Consider the following 26,827-nt stretch of genomic DNA (forward strand, 5'->3'; position numbering starts at 1 on the left):
GCTTAAGAAAAGTGAACAGTTGAAGAAATAACTTCAGCAGTATTAATAATGTTTACACATGAAGAACATGGGGAAATAACTGAGGGTCTTCATTACCATCCTACAGTTGAAACAAAAATGACTTTTATACATGCACAGATGAGTGTGTCAGCAGAAACTCAAAAAGGAAAGGATTATTAAAAATCTAGTTCAACGGGTGAAGACCTAAAAACTCATACTATGCTTCTTTTCAAACTATCAATATAAAACTCTCCTTTCCAACCCCTTTTCTGGGTCATTTTTTCACCCAATAAAAGTCTGCTGCCTGAGCAATTACATAGATTTAGAGAAGAAGCAAATATGACCTATTTATAACATAGTCAATTCCTCATTATTCCCAGGCCCTTTCTGAGACTACACTCTTTATGCTATTAACTGGCCTCTGTTCATTTCACTGCCCATTATCACCTCCACAGGGAAAAAGAGGTGAATCTTAAAGTCAATCCATTTAACTATTTATTAGTAATGCTGGTAAGGGGATAATGGAGAAGAGTGGAAAGTCATTTTACAACAAACATAGGCCTTAATTCACTAGGCTTTTTCTGGAGGCTTTCGGAGTGTTGAAAATGTACTAGAAATCGCCACATTTTATTTTCCAGTTAGTGATTTTCTGCACTATTCCCATTTTATAGAAGTACATTGAGGGGCTCAAAGATCTTTTTTACTCAAAAATACAAAGACTAGCCTAATTCCTCAGACACTTGCCTATTAGAACAGTTAAATATACCAGCTAGAACACTGGTTAACAGCTTTTCATTCATATTTACTGGGCAGTAGTCATTACTTAGCATTTGATTTGTAAGCAAAGGATAAATAACCTCTAGAACTGATTCAGGAAGTCATACAATGCACACCTGCCCTATAAAGATAACTGACAATAACTACAAAGTACAATAAACAACTCTATTTCAGTTTACCTATGTGCCAAATGGAGTTATTAGTAACATTAATCAACAGAATCTACTTTATAGAAGTTTTGTGAAAATTTAAATGTGATAATATGTACAAACTACATAAGCCACACCCTAAAAAAATCTATGTTTGATCAACACTAGAATTTTTAACCATTATGATCATCATTATCAGTGTTGATCTTCTGGATGAGAATGGCCTTGTTAATACTCGGGATGATTCAAAGAGCCAGGATAACACACTGTTTTTGAACAACCTGAAAAGGCAACATTAAGAACTTGGGGTGATGGAAGCTGCCAATATGTAAAGAGTGATTTACTAAAGTCATCTCAGGTGGCACGCCCTGTCTTTTCCACTGGAATGGAAAAGTATTGCCTATACATTGACAGGCCAGAAGGAAACAAGGACATAGGAACCTATCAAATTATGTCCCATCCTCTTTGGTTTATTCAGCCACCAAAAATTGTGATGAAAAATGGAAGAGGATGATGGAGTATGTTTAGGGTACATTTAAAAACAGACCACTTGTATTCATAATTCACTACAAAGGTAGAAAAGTGTTACTTGAATTGTCTTTTGTCCAAATAAGAAAGACCTAAAGGCCAACTTCTATAATTATCATGATTATTGATTCAGTCATATTAAACCATATAAGTTTAGAACTTATCAAAACCTTCACATGTCCTTTGTCATACTCAAGTGCAAATCGATCTAATTGAATCCTGCTTTGCGGAGATAGAGTGACCAGAGAGTTCTACTCTGTTCCCTGCAGGGACCTGGCTCCTCAGAGAAATAATCAGGAAATTATAAACTCAGAGTAAAATACATATAATAAAACAAAGAACGAAAAGCTGAGAAAAAAAAATTCACAAGTTCTTTCCTTCTTTTAATTCTGCCAAGGCAGATACAGAAAGTTAATGCTATGAATTAAATGTTTCATCCTATGGGGAAATAAAACATATCTGTGTGAGCATCTACTTAACTGGTAGCTTTATTTGGTGCCAAGAAAGCTATATCATGAAGTGAAATTATTTAATCTGTAAATAGCTCTATCTAGTGTAGCATCTAAATCACCTCATGTGTGGCTTGGAGACTCTCAAAACTGATCAGGGTTGGGTCACCCAGTCAGCATTTGCCTGACAAACCTGCTTAGAGTTGAAGAAGAAACATGATACTTTTATTTCTTCCCATTGGGCAACCTACCCAGGGGAATGACAAAGCCCTAGTCTCAGGAAGCCCTAGTCTACAAAGATCTTGTCTTTCTGGGCAGACATGTGCAATGACAAACTTCTGCGTTTATATTTATGCAAAGCCTGATGCCTGTGGGAAGTTCTGTTAGCACCATGGAGACACAATGGTAAGATAGACACCACAGTATAACACAGGAAAGGCCAAGTACTAGCTGAGCTCTGCACACGTTTTCTAGAACATGGGTTCTCTGCACAGAATAGATGGTTGGGAACAAGGTGTGAGTATTGGTTTGAGATCCAGATGTTCATCGATGTCCTATGACAACACATTCAGAGGGACAGGAGAGTCAAAGGGGTAAATAACTAAAATTCTATAGTGATAATTGTGTTTTTTTATGATATTAAAAATTGGTGTTTATCTGTGAACACCAAAAACGTGACAATGGATGGGGAGCCCAAGGAAGAGGACAACAGAGGACACAGTGGTTACTAAGAATGAAGCCCGTTCTGATATCCGATCCATCAAGTTCTTTTCTGGAAGAGTGGAGTTTAATAGAACAATATTTCCTAAGTGGTGAAGCACACTAACAAATTACTCTCAGAAAGTCACAAGTGATTTTAAACCAAATGATTAAAAAAAAAAAAAAAACACTAAATATTTGGGTCAGAAAAAAAAATTTCTAAAAATTATTAATTATCCAGGTCAATAATTTCCAATTTGGGGCTTTCAAGAATTCACAGCCCAAGCGCCAGTGGGGCCTCAGTAAATGAGAATCTCCAGGCTAGGGCTGAGAAAGCTGTATTTTTAACCAGGTCTTCCAGTTAATTAAAATAAATGAATCAAGTTTAGGAAAGAGAGACAATAAACTGACTCATCTGAGTTACTTCTGAGTGGGAATAGAGCCTTTGAAAAAGTATCCCAAACACCCAAGAGGACACAGCATGGTCCCTGGCACAAGGCAAGGACTCAACTACTGTCCATCCTTAGTTCCAAGCTCCTGACGTGAACGGATGTCTGCCTGGCATTCCTTGGGGACTAAGATTATTAGAATGGAGTTTCAAATTCCATTGCTGTCAGCACTGCTGGACTTGTTCCTTACCTACTTGGGTAAGAATACAAAATACTTTTCAAAAACATTTCTCAAAGAATTTTAATCTCTCTTACATTTTCTAAAGTAGCAAAACAAGGTCTTATTGTTTTATGTTGGGTTTCAGAAGCTACTAAGATATTAGCAGCCTATAAAATATACTCTAGTGCCCGCTTCTTGTTGCTTCAATTTGATTAATTATATGTATTTATATCCCATTATATAATCTGTGATCTGCTCAGGAAAAGCTGTGTTTTCCAATTTGGAGGACTAGAGTATGCCTAAGGTCTTGTTAAATGAGGCTTCCTCCATCAGTAAATTTACAGATACATACTTTAAAAAAATAAATCTAATTTACTAGAACGCAAAAATTATGCTATATATGTTGATAATAATGGTAAATTAATTGATTAATTGTATATTTTACTAGTGCATTTGACCGGTGCTTATTTGTTCAGAAGTTTTTGGTACAGAAGTAGGAAAAGGCTCCTTTATTTACATTAGTTGAAAATTACCTTTCGCAAGAAATATTTCCACACTGGACAGATAACTCAATGGTAACACCCCACTTTTAATGTCTTTCATTATGTAAGCAAGGTACAACCATTCTGTAAGGACAGAATAAGCATTAGGTAAGCATATCCATAATTTATGTGATAATCTTCTACAATAAAATGTCTTCATGACTGCCAAGAGTCATGTATGAAGTGAATTGTGTGAAGTAAGAGTTTAAAATTCACTTGGATAAAAATCTCTGCACCTTGGCAAAGACATAACAACCACGGCTGACTGGGCTGAGTCTCTGTCTGGACACAGGACTCCACAAAAGCTGTGGACACTAGTTTTTGGTGAAAGAACACATTTAAGTGACCAAGGACAGGTGGAGGCAAAACTTTCAGTTAGGAAAGATGATGCTTTCAATGAAGAGAAAACAACGCCCAGGCAGGCAGGGCCTATCTGAGCCCACTTTCTGGTTTCCTGACTTGAAGTTTTTCTCATTTCCTTTCTCTTCTCCCTTCCGAGTTTCCTCCCCAGTGATCATCCCACGTCACACACCCCCAGCATTTTATCACTGTGTGAAAGCTTATTTCCTTGGTTGCCCTGTTCACGTTCTGCTGTTGTCCATGCTCAAGAGCAATGAAACCACTTTATAGAAAAGGCTGTATCATGTTCAACCATTGAAAAGCCTCCTTTTGGTTTCCAGGGAAATGATAAAGGTGACATAATGGAATAGGTATCATTTTGGGAACGAGGTGACCTGTAGTCAGTGTTATCAAGCCCATACTTTGTGCTGATATTTTATATAATTATCTTAATCAGAAAAACAGCTTTGTAAGTAGAAAATATTTTTCTCCAATTTTGTTGTTGCTGTTGTGTTGCCTTGTTTTGTTTTTGTGGGTCTGGAAATTGAATCCAAGACCTGTCCATGCTAGACAAGCACGCCACCACAAGCTATGTTTCTGCACTTTTTCATTTTCTAGTTGGGGAAACCAAGACTAACAGACATTTAAGAATTTGGTCCCACTTATAGAGTGAACAAATGCCAGAGCCAGCATTAGACCCTGAGACAATCCCCTTTAAACATAGTTCTTTTCACTATTACTGTACACCGGAAGCACACGGCCTGTAACAGCACTGCCTGCACTGCTTTCAATCATGTACAAAACAGAGATGCAGTCTGGTCCTGTATTTCCCTCTCTCCTCACTAGCCCATTATCCTTAGGTGGACAGCTGTTGCCTTCTCTAGGTTTGCACTCTTCAATCTTACTGCTAGGCCAAGCCTGGAGTCTATGCCTGTACCGTGGTAGGAGCCGTCAATCATGCATGAATCAATGAATAATATTTCTTCAGCATCTGGTTTATACCTGCTGCTCCTATACAAATAAGATCTGTATTGGGATCATGAAAATGACACAAATGTCTACTTTCTGGTTCTGTGTTGTGTTTTTTTTTTCATGTATAGTTTCCTTAATCTCCAATTTGAAATGATGCAGATTATCTCATTATTTTATTACATCAAAAAGATAGTAGCTAAATAAGATGAGTATACCTCGCCGTAGGGGGAAACAACCCACCTTCTTCACACACCTGAATCTTACACTTGTACATTTCGAAGACAGACACAAACGCATTCTTAATTCCCAGATACTTTCATTTTATTAGTAGAACTCCTTAGAGCAACAGAAAACACTATCTTGCCTAAAATACTATTACATCACTCAACAATGCCAAAACAAAAGATACTTAGATTAATTTTGCAAGCTGTGAAATTAATTTTACCTTAAAATATAATTCTATGGCTATGTACTTTACAATGAACTATAAAAAAAGCTATCATCTAAAAAAAATGAAAGCAGATTTCAGAATTTTCAAAAACAACAAATCAGAAATGGAAGGGGACATTGTTAGACACCAATCTGGTACCTCAAACCAGTGATTGAAATATTCCTTCTGACCAAGAATCACAACTTTTAATCATGTTCGTACATTTTCAGATATACACTTCACACATACGTGGGTTGTTGAAGCCTTCAACTAAGCAACACAAAACAATAAGCTAACCTTATAAAGGCCTAAATGTAAACAAATTTTGGCAAAATGAAATAAGCAAGATCACTTTTGCCTCATTTCAAATTAAGTGTCTCACATCTAACAACTGTAAAACTCCAACAGGACAAAATCTACAGAAATAAATGCAAAAATTCTTCCCACTAGAGTTTAGTGATACAAGTACCATTAAAATAAGACCTATCTTTGGAATATATGTTGGCATCCTAATAAATCAAACCTTTTTACTTGCTGATAGTAAGTTAGATTGGCCAACACATTAAGAGGTGGTCTTTTGCACCAGCCTGCCTTTTTTTGTTGTTGTTGTTAAACAAATTTTTTAAATTGTCAGATGTTTTACAAAAAACAATGTATGTGCTTAAAGTTTAAAACCAGTGAAAAACAGAAACCATATATTAAGGGTGGTGGTATACTCGGGAGGCTGAGGCAGGAGGATTGCTGTGAGTTGAGGACAGCCTGAGTTACACAGTGAGCTCAAGGCCAGCCTGAAGTGCATAGTGAGAACCTGGTCCTCCCCCAAAATAAAAATAGTATTAAAACAGGACAAAGGAACAGAAGCCATCTTATTCATTTCAGGGAATACTGATGAAATTTCTTTCAAAATAGATCCTTGGTGGAAACTGTACCAAATTCAGTTCTCATCAGCAAAATAAAGCTTCACAAAAAGACAGTCAGGATCTTGAGCACAACCCACCCTAACTATCCTTCACGATGGAAAAGGATATAGTCGTTGCATCAAAGTACAGCAACGTCATAAAGGATAGTTGCTATCATTAGATAAATGAAAAAACATTGTAGGTGGTTTCAACAGGTACATCAGAAGTTGAATCAAACTTGAAAGAATAAAATCTCCTGAAGGGTAGAGTTCTCACTTTAAATTATTGTCTAAAATAAAATAACCTATGAGAGCATAAGACATCACACAGTGATAAATGTAATGGACTCCTCTTTATGAGAATATAAACACTATTATTATTAAGACATTTTCACACACATTAATCTTTTTGACCCCTCACCAATTCTGTTGAGCTCTCCACAGAGGAAATTAACTCTCTAGGAGATAAGCAATTCATACAAGGTCGAACATAGGAAAAGACTATGCTGAAATGAATATGCAGATTTTCTTTTTTTTTTTCCTCCAAAATATTCCCTCTACTCCTTACTTAACCACCATGGTTAAGAGGCCAAATGCCACCCGCATAAAATTTCTGAGAACACACAAACTTGTAATCTAATGCAAAATAGTGAATTCTATTATTATAAATTTACATATTTCCATCATTGCAATATTTTCTATTCTAATGAAAACACTCAACTTTATAATTAATAATTTAGTGTGGGTTTGTAAAGCGTGAATTAAACTGTATCTGGAGATTTCTCCATCTGTGTAATGAAATGTCAGATACATGTTCATCATGAACTCTACACTGTCTGGGCCCCTAACTTCTTCAGTGTTCTGGTAAACTGGTCAGAAGCTAGGTAGTTAGGTATTTCAACTTCAGAGACAGTTCTGAAGAACAAATGAAATTTTTTAATCAAAGAACAAAAAAATACAAGAGTTGGTGTACATGGGGTGATAAGATTGTGTACTGAAATCAATCTTAAAAAGAGCTCTTTGGATCCTCTATGACCAATATCCATGCAAATTGTTCCCCTGGTCCCTCATCTTCTCTTTATCTAGAATGTGTGATGAGTTTTACTCTAAGTTATTCTCTGAATTAATGCCTTCTTCTGACTACTTGAATGCACATTCTGGAGCAGAGAGAGAGAAAAGGATCACAGAGGCTATTTTGACATTGGCCCCTCATGAAAATGACATCCATAGGCAGCTGGGATTAGGAGTGACACCAGCATGTGAACCTATTTCAGGACTGACATGTGTCTAATGTTTTCCACTCAGCCACAGCCATGTGACCTCTGTAGACTTCAGTGCACAGGACATTCACAAACCAATCCAGGGAGCCACTGATCTTTTAGTCCCTGTGAAAAGTGGTTTCAGCGTCCGGAGGCCTTAATTTCACCTGTGGCACTTGAGGATCTGATATTTTCCAGTGGATTTAGAACCAAAAGCCCTGAGGTTCTTCAAAGGTGTACATGGGAGATCCTTTCATCTCTGTCTTGAAAGCTCTAAAGAAGAGAACTGAATGTAACAATATAACCTGTGGATTGAGAAGAGATCTTTTTTCCAAGTTTCTTGCACATACCCTTAAAAGAAATCTAGGAAGAAAGTGAAGGGGAAAATGTAAAAAAGAAAAGAAAAATCTCAACTCAGTCAGCTCTAATAAACACCTAATGGCTAACAGCTCCAGAAATTTATTTTGTGAACGCTTCCAACACTGGTTAAGGTCTTTAACCACTAAGCTGCCAGGAAAAGTATAACCTTATAAAGTATTAGCAGAATAACTGACCAGTGTTTGAGAATCATGAATGTGGCCTTTTGACTTCCCAAATTATATGAGGATATTTTCTTTGACCTTCCCTTATTACAGATTGGTAACAACCACACGGCTTTGTCTGGGCAGCTTGGGACACATGGTACTGCGTGCTCTTGCGGAAACACATCCCACATTAAATTAAGTTAGAGGTGGTATTTGAAAAATAAATAACGGAGTTCCAATTCACTGCAAATGATACAGGAGACCAGTAAGTGAGAAGCCTGCAGGAGAAGGACTTCTTTTAGAAAGATGTTTTACAGGACTTTTTCTGCATCATTAACTCTTCTGGAATCCTGAACATAACATGATGAATTTCCCTAAAAAAGTAGCTACTGTTTAATTCTGAATCACTTCAAAGAGCCACAGCAGAAGGAATCAAAGAAAACCAAAAGACCAGTAGATGTGAAATTTGCCGAGAGAGAGCCATGAAGTTTCTAACAGATTTTAAGCATGTACTCAAAATACCACTGATTATTTTGCTAATACAGTGTTTTACTGTTCGTGCCCCTGAAATAGGTCTCTGTATTCGTCAGAACACAGGATGTTTTTATTACAATATTTGTATCATAGAGCTTAAAAAAGGCACATACTCAAAACCTTGAAAAGAATTTCTGTCTGAAAAATGATTCTTGGGGTGTGTATGCGTGTATGTTTTACTATAAACAGGTACTTAATTAGAGGTCGCTTATTACTGCAACAAGTAATAACATGCTGATACTTCTACTCCCAACATGTACTTTCAGAAGAAAATATAATTGGACAAAAGCAAAAAAAAATGTAGAATACAGAAAGGGTAGGAAAGTTGGCTAAGGTACTTAGAGTGGTTGTTTAACCGCAATAATAACAATGGCTGGTCTTTAAAAAAAATTTTTTTTTCTTAAAATCTGCCCAAGGGAAAAGAAAGAAAACCTCCTTAAAATTCCATATAAGCAAATACCACTAGATCAAAAACCATCTGGAAAATGTCAGATAATGGTATCCACCCACCTAAAAAATTCAGTGAAGTTAGCATTTAGAATAATCTGCTAAAATTGAAATTTCTATTGGAATATGCTCAGAAAACAAAGGAGTCAGATTTTATAAGTCTCTTTAAAAAGGACCATGTGTTTACAAATATCACACACACTCCTCCTCTTCCCGGATCACCATCATGAGTTCACAGCAGAAGCAGAGCTGGATTTAAAGACAGACATGCAGCTACTATGAAGTCTAGTTGCCATGTATGTTCTGAGCTCGTCTCAAATTTCTCTTGTTATGTAAGCACTTAGGGGCAATAAAATTTCACTTGCATTCAGCAGCTTTGTGAGTCTCAAAATAACAGTCTATCCAACTCTACAGCCCCTTTATTACCTGTGGATCGCACTGGTGTTTTATTTATGTGCACACATTGTTGACACTATATGGAGAAATCATTTAGTGAACTTTATTAGCCCATCCCATTTTACTACTGATATTAAATAATATGATCCTCACTGAACTCAGCATTAAAAATCAAATTAGAAAACCTGAAAAATTGAAATATTTGGAAAGAATGCACAAGCTGATGGATTTTCCCCTCTGATTGTCTACAAACTGATGAGAAAGAAGAAAAACAATAAGTATTCACTTCTCACAGATAGAGGTCACTAATGGACTGGATTTGAATCACTGTGGTAGAAACCACAGTTATTAAAATGGAGTGAAAAAATGAACTTAAATTAAAATTAAAGATACCAAAAGATGATTATCCTGACAGATGTAACTGGAGTAGAAGTCATATTCCATCACCTTGACCTTTCTTGAATCCTCTAAACAGAAAGCTTAATCAAAAGACACCAGGCATCCTTGCAGTTTTTTACTTCAGATGCTGCTGATAGCACAGAGGTAGCAATTTTCCTGACAAAATACAGATCACAAGAGTCATACTAAATGAGATGCTCACATTGAGTCTCTATAGAATGAGGCTTCTGAACTTGGACAACCCCAGAACCTTCCTTGAAACCCTAACTTCAAACTGAGAAAATACAAGATTGCTTTAGGGAGCTGTGTCGACATCCTAAGTCAAACTCTTCAGCAGGACAGAATATAAATGTAACCGGGCATCAGAGAAGGTTCAAATTAGATCCAGCTGGTCAAAGTCAAACTCGGATAAGATCACATCATCTGAAACTTAGCACACAGGAAAAGCCATGACTGCTTTGGGGACACCACACCAGGATGGCCCAGTGTGGAATCATTTGTAATCTGTTTTCTTTGATTAAAAGCATCCCCTGGAATTTCAAACACTGCAATGAAACTACTGGAGTGTTAAGATATAGACATTAAAAAGAAAAAAAATACATGCTGCCGTTCCTTCCATGCTAGGCTTGTAATAGGTTCTGTTACAGTACAGCTACTTCAATCCTTCTTACAATCCCATGTACTTACTGGCAGAGACAAGGAGCAATGTTTGCAATGTCATCTTCCAGCCTCCTCCAGTTACAGGTATTTGCAACTCAACATGACAATATAGTGTTAGCCTGTCATCTGTGATCATTAAAATTTCTTAAATGGTTCAGCCCTCTCCTGTTTCAGGATTTGAGGAGGGGAGAAAGAAAAGTTGTTCTTTCAGGAGCAAGAGGACTGTGTGGAAATAAGCAACTTTTCCTCTTATTTGAATTATCCGAAGGCTGGTTTTCTTCTAACATGGTGGCCAGCTGATCATATGTAACTGGCATATGTTGCTCCATAATTTAAATGATAATAATCCAATTATAATGTTTCATATATTGACCTAAAATTTTACCTTCCTAGTGCAGCCATCAAATACATTCCTGGACAAAATGCCAGCTGCATTCTATTTACCTTGAATGTTTTGGGGATCCTTTCACTGGAGATTTAATAAGGTCACAGGAGTTAAGCCCACAGACAATCTGGGTCCTGATATGGAAGCTAGCCTTCATATTAGCTTTTGGCTGGGAGAAGTTAGACATAATAAATTTAGCAATAAGCCTGTGAGCTAGTGGACATGCTCCAAAGCTCCCTGAAACCCTGTGTGATTAAGGAGCCTCCCAGCTGAATGGGGAGCAATAGCTCCCATTTAGAAGAGGCTTTGCATAGCAAATGCAGCATGTGAAGAAATCTAATCAGCACCTTGCACTCTTGCCTGAGCCTTTACATGGATTTTTGCCTTGCACTTACTTGATTAGCTTACTGTAAGCTTTACAAAGAGATTCCCTCCATTAAAATCAATCAAAAGCTCTTGGAAACCGTTTCCCATTCACAGGCGAAGGCATGATGACTTTCCAGGTGAATTAATAATGATCATCATAATAAAGATGATAGCAGCTGCGATGAAACTCTAAACTCTGTGGAGGCTCCAAAGGGGACTGGGGAGTTGGGGTTAGAATCTTCTCTCCAGGAGTGAGCAGCCACTATTTTCTTAGCCTGAGTAAGTCTGTTGTGGGGAAAATGTGGACTGTCTTCGGTGGCGCCCCTGGGCTTGCTCAGTGTACACAGGAGGCCACTCACCAAGCCAGCATAGCTGGCCATCTCTATCAAGGAGGGGAAGGAGGATCCGCATCCCTGCAACACCCTCTCCCTCCCACCACCCCCAGCACACTCCCCCACACACGTACACAAGGGATAATCATTACAAATTCACACCACCAAGGACTAGTCTAGCATGCTTCATCTCATCCCTCAAGGAAAATGTGACTTCTGAAGTTCCTATTTTATGACGCCAGAAGGTGAATGGAAAGAGGGCTACTGATGTCAAAAGGAAAAAAAAAAAATACACATTGCCCCTTGCTTGCAATATTCACACTTCTTCCCAAATTTGTTGTCCTGAGCCAGCTAAACAAAGCAGACAAATGAGTGTAGGCTTAAATCACTTTTTCTGAAGAAGTAAATGGGGAGGGGGTGAAATACATCCATCATTTCCCGCACCGCGGCACACACTATAAGCCCCTGGATTCACATTCCAAATTTCCCAAGAGCCAAACAAGATGGGGCACCAGCTGGGGCTTCGGGTTCTCGCCCACTCCTGCGGGGGATTCATCTCCCCACGCAGCTGGTGATCCGGCGCAGGGCGCACCCCCACCCCCAATGTCATCATAGATCTGCCAGCACCAGGTACCCATCCTCAAGATCTTGAACTTAGCTTCCCTTTTAACTTTCAGCCAAACCTTGGCGAGTGCTGGGAGGTGGGGGCAAAAAAAAAAAAAAAAAAAAAAAAGGAGGCACCCACGGGGAGCGGGAGCCCAGCAGACTGGCTGTAGGGAGAAGGTTCAAGGAGCGTTACCTGCGGAGGTTGCTGAGGTCTCCTTCCAGCCCGGGTGGTAATCCCGCTCAGCGCTGCGCCCTCCCCCAGATCCAAACTTTTGCTCCGTCCTTCTGGTGGTGGCGGCGGCGGCGGCGGCGGCTGCAGGAGCCGAGCCCGGTCGCCCGCAGCGTCGGGGCGCGGGGGAGCGGAAGCCAGAGCTTTGGAGCGCCGCGCGCCTCCCCGAAGCCCGTGGGCGCCCGGGCGCCCCGCTCGCCTGGCTCGCTCTCGCCTACGTCCCCTACGGAGCCGCGGCATCATCTTCCCCCGTCCTCAGCCACCTCCGCCTCCAGGGCTCCGGCATGCCACTTTTTCTCGGCTGCGGCCGCGACTGCTCCCGCCTCCACGCTTCCTCTGCCTCCCCCTCTCCGGACCCCAAGAGAAGTAGGGCGCGAGCGGGGAAGGCGGTGGAGAGCAGTCCCCCGGCGGGCGGCGCCCGGACTCCTGGAGACCAAAGACCCCGGGTCTGCGGGAGAGCTAGGCGGGCGCTACTGGGGCTCCGTGCATGGACCCCGCGGAGCCGGGCGGGCGCGGAGCCTCTCCAAGTGCTGCGCCCTCCCGGCGCGGGTGCAGAGGCCGCTCCAAAGCCACTGCTGCCTCGACCCGGCGCGTCCAGGCTAATGTAGGCGCCGAGGTCCCCGCCCCCACCCCTCTGACACCCCCGGGAGATGTTTACAGTAATGAATTCGCGGGTTCGCCTCCGCGGCTTCCGCGCTCCTCCTCTCCCTCAGTCCCTCGCGCTCTGGCGCGCTCCTCTCCTTGAGCCTTCTTTACCTCCCTTCCTCCTCCCTCCTCTTCTCCCTCCCTCGCGGAGTCCCTCCCACTTTTCTGGTTTAAAGAATGCTTGGGAGGAGCGGCTGCAACCCTCAGCTTTCCTAGAGGCAAAGTCAGACTCAGCTTTTAACCCTGTGCACCCAGGAGAAAATCGCAGAGCTCCGGGGCCAGCCCAGAGGGGGCCACCTTGACCCGGAGGCATCCTGTCTTGCCTCTCTGCTGCACAGGCTCGCCCTGCCCCCCAGCTCCGAGGGATAATGCCACCCTCTGAACCATGAAAGGCGATTTCCCCTGTGTCTGTTTAATGCTGTACTTCCAGGCGGGAGGATCAATTACTGAGACTCTGAGCAATGATCGAAATGTGAGATTAGAGGTTAAAAATATAGCATGGCTTCAACCAAAATGGCGTTATTTCAAAAGCAGACAGCCTTGGGGAGATGGCCCACCCCCGTGGCCCTCGGAGGTTCCCTCGTCCCAGACTTTTTTCTTAAAGAAACTTTTATCATCCAGAGTTTGACACGATAATTTTACAAATCGCACTTTCTCCTATCGCATAGTCTACTGCTTGGAAAGACCGTAGTTCTACGTCCCTGTAGGTTGCAATGGAAAATCAAAAATTCTGTTTTAAAGATTTAAGAAACTGGCTGGACAGTTAAAGAAGCCCAACGTTTCTGCTTCGTAATCTCTTTGCAAAGCTTAAAAAGGAAAAATCGAAGGAAACCGGGGGAGTTCTCTTTCTTAGAGGCAGAGTGTAGTGTGCACCCCATTTCCTCGCTGCGCGCACAGCCTCTAGTAAATCGCTGTCATGTTTTAACAAGTCCGGAGAGAGGCTGAATCTGAACAGAAGAGGGAGAAAGAGCCCGCGTCAAGCACTCGGCTGCGCCGAGACGCGCTTTCAGTGTGGCCAGGCAACCTTCAAGTTTGAAAGCAGCCCCGGGTCAACACCCTTGGGATCGCATTCAGGGTAGAAGAGCCGGGGTAGGGTGGTGCCCGAGACAGGCTGAGGATGATTTCCGGACGCGCCCCTGGCGCGACCGCACTCAGGGTCCTCAGTTCAAAGCTTGAGTCACTTGGCACCACTTCCCCGATTGTTTTTATTTCCTGTGCATCCCTGTCGTTTCTAGTGCTTTCATGTATTCGAGCGCCTACGTCAATTTAAAACCACTTGGATTCGTCTCTCAAACCACGCACGTATCCCTCCAACGCGCGCTGACACCCGCGCTCACACGTGCACACACTGGGAGATACTGTGCTACTGGAACTCAAGAGCGCTGGGCAAGGTTTCGATTGCATTATGCAAGGGTGACTGTAAAACGCATTGGCTTACACCTGCATAGCCTTTCATCTCCCAGGGGAAGGGGGGTGCGAATGATGACGCTAACCCGAGGGGGGCAGACAGTGAGTGCCATCTTGCCTGGAGGTTCCAGGAGCAAAGCGCCCACAGAGACAGCAGCGGTGGCCTCGGCCTCCCCCAGCCACAGCAGCTGGCTGCAGCCTCGCATGCTCCCAGAGTTTTCCAGGCGTCAAGTGTCGATCTAGCCCGCCCCACTCTATGCTCTTCCCTAGTGGTTTCTTTTCCCTGTCTAGATCCGGCTTTTCAACTTGACACCTTGATCTCAGGTCTGATTATAAAAGAGAAATGACCGCGCCGGCGCCAAGTGAGCGCAAGGGCGAGTTAGAGTGGTCAGCAGGGCGGAAGGATCTTTCTGGGAAGCCCTGGAGTCCCAGCTGGGACACAGTGACAGCTGGCTAGGCCTTTTCCCAGCCTTTTGGGGGACTCCAGTCCCTGTGTTAAGCACCGGCTAGAGGGTGGGGAGTTGCTTTTCCAGCCAGAGCCCTGCCCCCCACCCCATGCACTCTGCGCGGGGCAAAGGATTCAGGTTCAGTCTCCGGAGCTCAGCGCGCACTCGCCAACCCCTTCTGCGGCCCCGGTAGGCGTGAGCGCCCCAGCTCAGAGACAGCCAGCCCCAGGAGAACCAGAAGGGTCGAGGCATTTGGTTTTGAGAGAAGAACCACCCACCCCCAACTCTAGGGAAAACGAAATAGCATCCGCTGCGTCTTCTTAGCCGCTAATCTATCCAGGATTGCGGGCAGGGGGCGGGCTGGTGGCTTTAGATGTAACCGCTTGATAACGCTGGTGGCATTAAAAGCAGATGAGGAAGGGAGGTTGTTACTCTTGAAAGTTCAGAGATTTATTCTGGGAAAATGAGCGGCCAGACTCCCACAAGCCTAGGGGTTCTAGAAACGCCCAGTTAGGATCCATGCGCGTAGCAAAGAGATGTGAGATGTGACCCAGAGCTTAGTTCCAAAACTCCTTAGGAGAAGCTAGATGTGACCTGCAAATCATCGTCTCTAAAAGCAGGGTGTCTCTAAGAAGCCTATTCTCTTCTGCGGTTTAGAGACTAAGCCCAAAACACCCCTACCCGGCTGACCACCCCCACTGGTTCAGACTCCCCCCACCCAGAGGCGGCGGGATGCCCACACAGCCGCACTTACAGGGGTTACTAGAAACTTCGCCTGACACCGCAGTCCCTTTACCTGGCGGCCGAGTCTCCTCGCAATGGGCTCATCCGAATCCCACAGGATCGGGGAGGTGGAAAGGGAAGAAGCTGGCTCGGCAGCAGTGGGGCTCCGGGGGCATGGTATTGTTTTAGGGGTCGCCGCCAAGGTCCCTCCTGCCCATCGTTGAGAACTGCTGCCCTGGTCCTGGGTCTCGGTGGACCAGACGGAGATGCCACCTTGTCGCTGCTGGACACTTGGTGCGGGCACAACAGTGCACCCTGAGCAGGGACAAATCGGTGCCTTGGCGCGGAGATGGAGATTGCGGGCACGGCTGTTATCTCCAAGCGCTCCGTCCTCCGCGGTGACAATGGATGATACCGAACGCGCAAGTGAAGGCGACAGGTTCCCAACATACAACTAACTACAAGGTACCCAGCCTCAGACTGTACGCCTCTCTTTCCCCTCCCCCTCCTCTCCCTCCTACCAGGGAGGGAACTAACTTAACCCTGTGTGCGCTCTCCACTCCCGGGAGAAGCTGGAATCCACTAGGAAACCGCAGGCGGCTCCTGGGGCCAGAGCTTTGTTCACGTGCGTTCCCAGTGTGGGCTTTAGCTGTCTAGGGCACTGGCAAGGCAAGATGCCAGAGGCGGGCTTCCAGCGCCAGACTCCAGGATGCGAAGGAGCCCTAGCGTTTCATCCAGACCAGACCCAGCCCTCCTCGGAATTCTATATATATATATATATATATATATATATATATATATATATCCAGTAACCGGATTTATTGAAGTTGCCAGCAAAGCTGTTTTTTTTAAAAATTCCTTTACTTCTTTTCTCTATCCCCCGCCCCCTGTGTTATTTCCTCTCCTTGCTGTGCTTTGAAGATTGTGGAACTCTTAGCTGATTCCTGCTCTAGCTTTGTACTGTGTGTGCGAGGTGAATGGTGGGGTTCACCACCCACTGGTGCCAAATTTAAATGAAGCTACCAGGAAAGGTGCCTTCCACTTATCCGGCCAGGGCACGAGTAGGGCAAATGACACCTACAAAATAACGGAGACCTAACCAGATAAGGGAGACTGAGACGCAGGCAGGTTGGGAGAGCGAATGAAGGAGTTGAATGTGTGAATGAGGAAAGCAGGAATGAGTGGGGAGGGGCCCATCCGTACCAGAACAGCTGAAACAGAAACAAGCCTGATGGTGCAGAAACGTAACCACCGAGTTCCAACGTTGAGCCAGCAAGATTGGCGCTAAGGGCTTAGATTTTAATTGGCAAAAATTTCCCAAATCCTTCCGAAGAGGTTAAAGCAAAGAACCTAGCTGCCGTGCATTTAGAAAGCAGCCTCCACTAAGTGCTCTGCACTTCCAGGAAGTTAACTGGGGTTGCGAGCCAGGCATCTAGAAGACTAAGAAAGGAAATTTGAAGAATAAAATATCCCTCCAAGGACTCTGCGGTCACTGTCACAGCCATTGGAGCCGGGACCTCTCGGAGAGTGTGCCAACTCACATCCTTCCAGGGACAGCACCTTCTTTCCACCTCCACTCCGGACTAAAGAAAAAAGAAGGCTTTGAAAAACTAGAGAGCGACACGTGGGTTTTGTAGAAAGGGAAAGCGTGCTTTCCCACCGGGTAGATGTGCTAATGTCTCTCTGCGACCTGCTGGGAGCTGTGAGAATCTCAAGAGCCACTTCAGATGTCTCTCTGAGCCCTGGCAGCCCGGACAGCCCTGGCGAGCTGCGCCCAGCCCTCGCTGCGAAGAATTCCGTTGTAAATCCTTCTAGTTTACCAAGGTGGCAGCAAAGCCTAGGGATAGTTCCTGGAGCTCCACCACAGAAGGGAAGACAGGCCACATCTTAGGACCGATCTTCTCCTACCTGTTTTTTTAAGCGTCTTGTGTGAGTGTACTAGTGTCCTCATGAGGTTCCTCCTTGATCTGAGAGGACAGAATAATGATTTCCTCTTTGAGAACACTGTTCTGTGTCGTGGCGAAATGGAACCTGCACAGGTTTCACTTTCAGATTTATGCTGCTGAGCCAGAAAATGAATGAACTGCACAAGGAGGGAGGAAATGGTTGCAAACGTTTACAAGTTGTATCTTCATTCCTTGCTGTTTTTAGATTGTAAATAAACCGTCTTGTGAATGTATTCTCCCTATGGAAGTATATTTCTGTAGGTTTTTAGTTCAAGACAGAATAGCAGGAAAAAACACATTGAAATGAAATTTTTATCCACCTGACGCATCTGAGTCAGGTTTAGAAATCTGATGATAAGGAGAGAAGAACAGAAAGAGCAGGAAACTCGTTCAGGGGCTCCAAAGTGTGAAAATTTTGCAGACTCCTTGAACTAATAATTAGATTATTATTGCTGAGAAATATCACTGACATATAAGGGTAAAGAGATGGGTAGAGGAGTTATGAAAATGAAAGCTGGATATTAAAAAAGAAAAACAAAGATTGGCTCTTTAATTATCCTTAAGCTATCAGTCTGTGAAGAGTTTTTATTTCAACTGAAAACAAGGATTGCAGGCCTTTACCCTGCCTCTTGTGTTTCTTGGATTATTCTTCATCTATTTACAAACACACCTCCATTGGCCTGTTTTTCTAATACTTAGTGAAAGTAAAAGTAATACAGAGTGTGCTTTGGAAGACTATTTTAAGTTCAAAATGCTTCACAGTTACGATGGGTAAGTTCAGCTATGAGCCACTAATGGTCACTTATAAAATGGACTTTCAACTTCCAGGCTGCACCAGTCTTCTGCCATTGTACCTTTTAAGTCAGCAGAGATGAAAGCGCTTTAAAAGTTTCACTTCTTGTTATTCTTAAAGATCTTATCATGACATCACGCAGTCTCAGCCCTCAAAATGTGCAGATTACACCAATCTAAAGACCGTCAGCTTCCCCCAATATGATCACCTTATAGCACCTTGGAATATTTATGAAAACTAAGAAATTAACATGGCTACATTTTCCCTACCAAAGCTGCAGAATTTTTCCTATTTTGGCATTTTTCCCTATTAAAGTCATTTCCAGATGTGATGTCTAAAGGCCCATCTCATGGTCTTTAGTCATCACATCTCCTCTGTTCTGGGACAGTCAGTTCCTTTATTTTTTATGATAATGCAGGTTTTCAAAAGTAATGATGAGGCATTTCCCTTAGTTGAGTTTGTTTGATATTTTCTCACGACCAAATTCTAGTTAGGGATCTTAGACAAGAAATAGTCTTTACTGATCATATTCAGTCAGGGAACACAGGCAATGTTAATACCACCTAAGATATTTTGCTCCAGGATTCTCCCATGTCAGACTGTCTGTTCTTTTCACACCCTGTTCTTTTAGAGTGAGTAACTAACCCAGTCCATTTTTATGCATTTTGGATTATAAAATGAGCAAAATAAGCATTAATGTTACTTGAAACGTCACAAATATGACATTCACTCAGGAAGAATCTCTCAGAGAATTCTTCCTGTGCAGAATGGTAACACCTCACATAATTTCTTAGGAAAGTACTCCTCTGTGTACTGATGATGAAGTGATTTTCAACTCCTAGGTGTTTTATAATTCTCAATGCTAGTCATTCTTCAAGTCCTATTGATTCTTTTGAAATGTTCCTTTTTTTCAGTTCTTTTGTCTCTAGTTTTCTATTAATATGGCACTCATTTCATTCTCTTTTAGAATTCTAGCTCTTCATGTATTTGTCTTAACAAGCTCCTGGTATTTCAGAGAAATAATTAAATTTCCCATTCCTTTTTTCCAAGTGTCCAACACAGCAACTTTTCACCTGCTAAATGTTTAAAACACACTTCTTGGTGTTACAAGTATGCTTCTCAGGCAAATAGAGAAAAATGCATGCTTTCATGTAAGCTGAAGACAACAGTAAGGATATTCATGGCTGGTGTATTTTGGAGAGGTGGTTTTTCTTTTCTCTCATGTGTAGGAAATTCTCCAAATCTACGACATTCACTTTGTATTACTTGACTTGTGGAAATCTATGACAAAAATGTATGCTCTTCTGATTCTGAAACACCATGCTATGATATATTAGAGCACTTATTTACCCATAAAACTTCTATAGGAAACATATAGAAATCTTTTGATCAATACATCTAGTCCCAATCCTGTCAAGTTTCCTAATCTAGTAGAGGCACATATTTACATTCATTACAGAACTACAATTTGGTATGTACACAGTATTTTAGTGCCCTGAAACAGCTTTCACTAGTGAGAAGACCTTATCGAAGTGATGATGAGGCTTTTTTTGATAATATATTGGTTTTGCAAGGTATTTTGGGACATTATTTTCATATCTCAGCTTCTCCATACAGCAGCCTCAGCTCCTGGAAGCTTCTGTCTCATGGAAAGCCTTTTAGGCCAAGAAAATCAGTGGAAAAATCAGTATGTACATAATTGCTTGAATATCTATTTCCCGGAGCCTTGGCTTCTTTGCCTTTCTGTGCAGGTTACAAGACATTATGGGTGAACCAAAACAGAAGGTACACACGGACAGGAAACAAAAGCACGTTAAACTGTGGAGATTTCCTCCCGACATAAACCTGCCATTTGTTGAGCAGTTGCTCAGTGTTCCAAAAGGAAGCTGGCAAAATCTGACACAAACATTCTCCAACCACAGTGGGAGGAATAACTGAAGGAAACGCCTTTTTCAAAAGAGTATAAAAAAAGATGAAAGATCTACGCAGGGACTTATTTAGTCCTAGATACTACCATTGCAGAAAATGTTACTGAGCTTTCTGTGTCTAAGTTTGATGCTGATGAAGTGAAACTTAGACACAGAAACTTAGTTTGAGAAAACACCTTTAATTGAATGTGTAAATAAGATTTTGCATTAAAATGGTATGTACTTTCTCCCTGTGCATGTCAAAATACTCAAAATATAAATTATACCCTACAGAATAAGGCAAGGGCAGTATTCAGTAATGAATTTTATCATCACTCAAGCAGTATGCACTCTCAAAGAGCCGTGAGCTTGGAAGATCTAACTTTAACTCCATCATTTTATGTCTGTGGTTAATAGTTCCGAGTCTCATTTCCCTCCTGTCCAATTAGAAAAGTAAACCTAAAGCTATTGTCCATTGTGGATATACAAAGATCAACTGAAGTGAGCTGTTTCAAAGCCCAAAATAAGAATTAACTGTCATTATTTATATAATTAGCGTGCTTTGCAGAACATAATTTAAGGTGACACATATTTTACTCTGTAAAACCAAAGACTCTTCATGGAGTTTTACTTATGTGGCAATTTCTTGCTTTGCTAGTAATTTTCTTCTAAGAAACATCTCCAGGTTTTAAAGGTATGGAACTGCCTAGTCTGCAAAGCCTCACCACATAAACCTAAGTTTCATCTCCTGCTACTAAGTTTTGCTCTACCTAAAAAACAAACGTCCTCGACCCAGGGGACGCTGAGTTTATCTTTCATTCTACCATTTAAAAGCTCACACAAATTGCTTGTCCTATTTTCTTTCACACTTTCACTTTTTAACTAAGAGAAGTCACTGTAATGCTCTTTTTCAGTGGTTCTTTTATTTCGTTATTTTATTTTCTTCTTCAATTACTTCAGTGTTTGGCTTTTCTGGGTTGAGTCAGCTCATTTAGTTACTCAGCTGGAACGACATGGTTTTCATGTTTCCACTTTCTCCACTTAAAACATTTTTTGAAAAATAAAATGAACAGTAAAGCTTGACGATAAATCTTAAAAGAAATAGCTGCTCACAGATAGTGTTTCTTCCACACTTTGAGGGTTTTGAGACTTTCCGCTAATAGAGTGTTTTGTAAATAGACTAAAACTTAATTTGCCATGAATGTATAGGAGATTATTGTTATTTCAATGGTTGCTCTTTATCGTGGTTTGGGGCCAGGAATTAAATTTCATTCTGGAGCATCAAAGAGCTTGTTCTGTAGGATAAGAAAAGTCCAGGAAATTTTTTTTTTTGTGAAGAAATCATCAGTGCATGATTTTGGAAAGAGTCTTTCCATTTTCTTTGGTGCTTTAAAAAGCTATGTATTGGATCCCAAACATAGTATCAAACTATAGAAAGGTTGTGATTTTTCTGGTTTTGAATTAGTTATTTATTGTTTCTATGGATGCTGTATTTTCTTGTTTATATGTTGGGGTTTCATTCCTCCTTTAACGCTTTATAAATGGCCTAATATTTGATATTTTAAGTGTGACAGAAAAAACACAAAATAAGATCATATATCAGGCTAGTAGAAAGTCAGACAATTAGCATTAAAATTCCTCTATTTGTAGAGCCTTTATTCTTTAGAGCTTTCCCAAAGGACTTATTTTATTTGGGATTTCCCCAGCCCACATGCACATGACAAGGTAATAAAGAGTTAAGTGTAAATTATATATTCAAGTTCGCAAAAAAAGTGAGACCTCAAGAAGCAGATGTCAGATCTCTGAAATACTCAGGCGACAGGATGGCCCACTGGCTGCAGTATGTTTTATTCTCATGTAAGTAAGAATATTTATACTTGTCATTATAGACAAAACCAAAGATCCTCTAAAATTTTTGAGTTAATTCTGAATTAAAAGTCATATTTTCCTAAGGCTGCCAGGCCACCCTCATAAAACAAATGACTTTTAAATCTATAGAAATAAACCTATAAAAACTTATCAGATACACCTAAAGCAAAATCAAAATGAGATTTACTTAATACTCAACGGAAAGACTGTAGTAAAAGAGAGCCAAGTGTTGGCAAATAGTAGAGAAATATTAAGATCATACCTTACCAGTGGGAATGTATCATAGTACCACCAATTCAAAAAACAGTTTGATGTGATGGTCTCTTAAGAAGTCAAATATGAACATAATATATGATCTCACAACTAAAGTTTCAGGGATTTTTCTTGACAGACATGAAACTATGTCCATGTACATCCTTACAAATGTTATTCTTAGCATTATTCATAATATTCAAATATTGGGAACAACCTAGCTGCTCATCAACTTGTGAATGATCAAATAGTACTTTGCAACAAAAAGGAACACACAAAAGATATGCACCACAACATGGGTATTTCTCGAAAACATGAATTAAATTACAATTTAACTTGTAGAAATATGCAGAAAAGATAAAGCTGTGAAGACAAATAAGATGACTGGCTGGTAAGGAGGAAGACTGGTAGAGAGAGAGGGAATGTGTATTAACAGCAAATGTGCATGAGGGGTCATAATATCATGAAATGTTCTAAAATTGATTCATCACTATGGACGCATAACTGGGTAACTAAGGAAGCAAATCACTGGACTGGAAACCATGAATTACACGAGGTAGAAAATACCCTTAAAGAGAATTATTTTTAAAAAAATTAAGAAGGACGGTGTCAGTATCTATGAACTTTTAATTTTGGTGAAGTCCTCATTAGGTTTACATTCTCAATGCATAGGACTTGAATTATCTTAAGAGCAGTAAATAAGAGTAGAAATCTGACAGTAATACACTAGTCTAAACAGTTTCTCCTGTGGTTCCCGAGTTCTTCAAAATAGCAGGTGAATTCCAATTTGATTTAATCCATCTACGTGATATGTAAAACTCAACTGTAAAAAACAAAGCATGAATGATATATAATTTCCTCTCTCTTCTGTTAAAAGGAATAAAAATGACCAAGATGTGATACACACACACACACACACACACACACACACACATATATATATATATATATATATATATATATATATATATGCATATTTGGGGATATATATGGGGGTGTTTTGTCTATCTATCTATCTATCTATCTATCTATCTATCGATCGATCTAAGATATGCCACCATATGTATTTGGGGAAATAAATATGTGTATAAATGTATTGCAAACATAAACTAAGAAAAAAAGGCAACATTTGAAAAAGATTTGTGAATCCAAAAGGGACCTTTTATTGTTTTTGCATGGAATTACTTACTATTCACACTCTTACATCAAAAGATTCTCTGTATCTCAAATCCATGGAGCACCTGTTTACTAGACTTACCGTAAGAAGTTTGCTTATTAAAATGTGTTTGTGGCAATAGGGTTTTGAAGTCTTTTCACATATCCTCAGAACAGTTAAATTCCTTCAAATGTTCAACAATTGTTTCTTTTTTCTCTGACAAGTTGGGCAACATAAATATCAATTTATAAGAATGTCATTTTTTTCTTTTCTCTGGCAAAATACGAACACATGATATGGATGAATTAAGAAGAAAAGCAGACATAGTGTCAGTTGTCAGAGTGGTACAAAAATAAAGACAACATCTTGTCCATCGAGGAACTCAGATCAAGGGTCTTTTTTTGCTCAAACGATAACACCTCCAGAGCTATCAGAAAATAAATAAGCAAAGCTACAGGATGTGCTTCTCGATGGCTCCTACTGTAATGTCTGGAGTAGAAAAACATGTCATTTTGTCAGGAGGATGGCCTGAAAAAAACTTAACTGCAATAGCAAAAGAAAAAATGTTTCAATAGAGACCTGTCATATCTGTTACTTTCAGAAACTATCATCATGCTTTGCCGGGTGCTGTTGATGAAAATGTCCAGGAAAAATAATCTACATCTACCTTCAACGATATAGAAGAATACAAAGCACAGATTTACAGTCTTCCTAGAGGAGCTTCAAAACCACTGTTGTCACGGTTCTTTGCTGGAAAGGCCCTGGTTGGTACTCTGTGTTCATTTTTCTCAAACAGGCATTGTCCACTGAATGCTGAAAATTTGTTTCTATGCTCTCCTTTGAGTTTGTATGCACTTTGCTTTTTATGTCAAGAAGACCTTATTTTTCAGACTCTGGGAAACTGTTCATATGATGAAGGAGGTTAGAACTATAACCAGATCTACTGGACCTGTGAGCCAGCTATCACCTATTCATGGTATCCCCATGGAAAAGAGCTGAGCGTGAGTGAATTTAACAAGCTGTGGGTTTGCAGTGCACAGGAAAAAAAAATTCTGATGATTTTAAAAGCCAATTCTTAAAACAAAATGTTTTACAAAGGATACAAATCACATTTTTCCAACTTTGAACCATTACACTCACTCTTTAGAAAAAGAGTAGAAACTACAGAAGCTATTGAGAAAATTTGCTAATTGGCCGGATTCTTTTACTGAGGCCTTATAAAACGTGTGCAAGTAAAAAAATATGTGACAGTTTATTAATCAGCATCGAACAGGGTTCCAAGATCAAATATGTTCCCAAACAATTTAAGAATTTAGGAAAATTGCTTAGCAACTTCATGGCCTAGATGTTCCCTCTGTCACAAGGTGACAATTTCTAGCTAAATCATATAGACATATTTAATAAATATATTCACATATAATTTGCATATAATATAGTTATATAAATATATCAACATAATTTACAAATTATAAAATATATTAATATAACTTTCATGTGATATATTCTATTAACATAAATTACATGTTTTAAGAACATATTAATCCATAATTTATATGTAATATATTTATATATGTTATATATGTAATCCATATAGCTACTTAATATACATTTAAAATATATGTAATCTATATAGCTACCTAATATACATTTAAAAAGATAAACGTAAAGATATTTCAAAGAAAAGCATTTTTTAAAGCAAAAATGTCATTCTCGTGAAAAAAATGAGAAGGTCTCCTCCTTAACTCCTTAGTTTACTTAAAGATGAAAGCCAGAGTAAGTCCTCTAGGAAATGACTAGGTTCTGGTTTACATTTCTTTCATTATGGTGGTGATAAAGGCTGATCTGTAGACATGACAAGTACAAAGTCTTGTTGCACAGGGTAGAGTTTGAAGAGTCTCATTAATCACGCTCTATTGTGTTATAGGTTCTGTAAACACTGCCAGGGCATCAAGTACAGCCCTTCTCTTTGTGACATCTTTCCAACCTAACCCCAGGAAGCCTTTGAGATTTCCTTAAATGACTGGATTTCATTTCAGTCATTAGTTAACCCTGCCTAGTGGGTGACTCTGAATCCCACCAGGCAGACGTAAGGGGATATGCATTCAAACAGTTCAAACATGGCTTGTCCCAGTCATATAACCATTAGGACCTGCAGGGGGGCTTTCCTTTCTCAGGATAAGTCAAGTTGTTTATGTGAATCACATAATATTCCACATTTATTTCCCTTTGGAAACCAATGCTGTGAAGTTGTAGTTAGGAAAAGAATGCTAATAATCCTTCCCATGGATATGTTGGGTGAGATTAAAAAGAAAGTTCCAAATGATTCATAAATTGTTTGGCATAGCCTTTTATGGATAATGGGCTATTTTGACATAAATAAGAAACCAGGCCACTTCTGATACTATAGACTTAAAATTCAGTGGGAATCATCTGTGAAAGTTTGTCCTTTATATTTCATTTAAACTTACCTTCCAAAGTCCTAAAATTCTAATTTCTAAATATTTTATCATTTGTTTATTTACTAATACTCGATTAATATTTTCCTTCTTAGAACTATTTTATTCCAAATGTATCAGCTGGAGTTTAGTTTTGTTTTGTCTTTTATAACTATCATAGCAAAGATTTAAACAGAATTACCTCTAACAACACCATTTAAATAATTGTGTGGAAGGAATCTGTACACAATATATATGTATATCTCAATACTCTTAATCTGAAAATTTAATTGAAGAATATACCAAGATCAATTTTGAAGTTGTTTTGCCAGATTCAGATATTGAACCATTCTGAGTGTTATGGTTTAAGAACAGGTGGTCAATTTAACGCCGACTGAATTACATCAGCATGGCACTGAACGAAGATGCTCCACCTGAGGAAGCTGCCAGCATAAATAGAGAGATGGAGAAGGAGAAGGAGAGCATTAGGGCATTAATGCGTCATTGTGTTGAGGCATTGTGGGTTCTCCTACAAGTTGTTGTTTGAGCCTTTGGTTCTCCTGGAGAAGCTTTGGTTCTCACATCAAGCATTGCTTCCTGGCTCCAGAGAGGAAGATGTGTGCCACTTGGTCTCCAGGATGAACTCCTCATGCTGGCTTCCTGGCATGAACCTGACTGTGCTTGTCATGGGAGGAGCTTAGAGCCTCCATGTTGCTGAG

At 40.5% G+C, this 26,827-nt stretch overlaps 1 protein-coding gene across 8 annotated transcripts in view; it reads right to left on the minus strand.

Annotated features, from left to right (window-relative positions):
• Nucleotides 1-16,360, minus strand: part of Flrt2 (fibronectin leucine rich transmembrane protein 2) — an 89,098-nt gene extending 72,738 nt beyond the window's left edge. For 3 of the 8 annotated variants that reach the window (XM_063241125.1, XM_005004857.4, XM_005004855.4), the window contains exon 1: nucleotides 15,824-16,360. The gene's annotated coding sequence lies outside the window, so the exon portion shown is untranslated. Of the gene's footprint in view, nucleotides 1-12,493; nucleotides 12,635-15,781; nucleotides 15,799-15,823 lie in introns of those variants that run through there. The other 5 variants (XM_013155291.3, XM_005004858.4, XM_063241124.1 and 2 more) reach the window with 4 other exon arrangements.
• Between the last annotated feature and the right edge of the window lie 10,467 nt (nucleotides 16,361-26,827).

This window comes from Cavia porcellus, unplaced genomic scaffold (genome assembly GCF_034190915.1).
Source record: "Cavia porcellus strain 051 isolate PalLab524CR breed Dunkin Hartley unplaced genomic scaffold, mCavPor4.1 scaffold_31, whole genome shotgun sequence".
Taxonomy (NCBI): Eukaryota; Metazoa; Chordata; class Mammalia; order Rodentia; family Caviidae; genus Cavia; species Cavia porcellus.